At 51.3% G+C, this 1,419-nt stretch overlaps 1 pseudogene; it reads right to left on the bottom strand.

Annotated features, from left to right (window-relative positions):
* Positions 1-556: 556 nt before the first annotated feature.
* On the bottom strand, positions 557-1,075 carry LOC125506413 (flowering-promoting factor 1-like protein 5 pseudogene; annotated as a pseudogene).
* Between the last annotated feature and the right edge of the window lie 344 nt (positions 1,076-1,419).

Below are 1,419 nucleotides of genomic sequence, written 5' to 3'. Positions count from 1 at the left end.
AAACCTTACAGAGTTTATCACACACAGCAACTCTAGCTAACTTTGCGCGGCAACATTAGAGGAACGGCGAACCCAAGAGACTCTAAAATTGGAAAGAGATGCAAGTATCGTTTTGATTTCGTGTATCCATGGCTCTGCACTGGACATCTTCTTGTGTTGATTCTGCAACATGTTTACAACACTTTGTGAGTCAAGCTCAACATGGACCTTATCAGTGTTGATTTCTTGTGCCACTTGAAGACCCCGTTTGCATGCCAAGATTTCCACCGATTGTGGGTCCACAATTCCACGGAACACATGGCAAAAACCAGCTCTAAACGCCCCAACATGGTCTCGAATAACTGCTCCAGCTCCTCCCTTGTCTCTATCTCTTGACACAGCCCCATTAGAGTTAATTTTTAGCCGAAAGTTAAAAATAGGGAGCTTTCATTAAAAAACACAACCACGCAGAAAATTTTATAACAAACACAACCGAGCTCCAATCAACGGGAGTAGCTCATGCTAGTAGTACTAGAGAAACTCAGGTACTCTTACCTGAGAGGCGTACGAAAACAGAAACGCTTCGTATAGCACAGTACAAGCCATACATCGTATAGTACAGTACAAGAGAAGGCCTACATTGGCACACAACGATCGTATCGATCACACATACATTCAACACACATATCGACACAGCTAGCAAGCTTGACTGGCCAGGAAAAGTAGGTACGCTCGTACGTAGGTAGACGCATGTTTACCGTTTAGCGGCCGATGACCTTGAAGTGGCCTCGGTTCTTGACGACGACATCGTACATGTGGATGGAGCGGAACTGCGAAAAGTCTCGCGGGAGCGAGATGAGGTCGAGGCTACCGTCGCGGCGGTGAAGCTGCACGAGGGCGCGGTCCTCATAGTAGCGCTCCCATCCCAACGACCCCAGCCGCCGCTCCAGAGCCGGCAGGGACCGCATCGTCTCGTTCGCCGGCAAGTACACCAGCGCCTTCCTGCTCGACGCCTCCTGCGCCAGCTCCATCACCCCGTCCTTCCGGAACACCCACACGCCGCCCGCCGCCATCGATGTGGTATGGTATCGGTCTTTCTGGCAAGCTATAGCGCTCTAAGTGTCGCATTAAGGTGCTGCAGGTGAGTGCGTGAAGCACGTCGCACATGTCTATAAATATAAAATCACCGTCGCCGCTGCCGTTGCAGGGTGGAGTACGCACCAATAATGCAAGGCAAGCTGTAACGTGGGCCAACGAATGCACAGGGGATCGCGGGGCTTCACGTGTCAAGCGCTGGCTGCAACTTGCCCCGGGGCCAATCTGGGCAACCGCGTAGTTGCCAATTCGAGCATATGCGAAAATTTTCCAAATCTACCCGCAAACCGACGAGCCGACAACGATATCGATGCGGGCCGCCGAGATACTTGGGAAAAGGGATAT

This window comes from Triticum urartu, chromosome 5A (genome assembly GCF_056163025.1).
Source record: "Triticum urartu cultivar PI428250 chromosome 5A, HENAU_Tu73, whole genome shotgun sequence".
Classification (NCBI taxonomy): domain Eukaryota; kingdom Viridiplantae; phylum Streptophyta; class Magnoliopsida; order Poales; family Poaceae; genus Triticum; species Triticum urartu.
The sequence above is the reverse complement of the archived record's forward strand: the minus strand, read 5'-3'. Positions and strand labels throughout refer to the sequence as shown.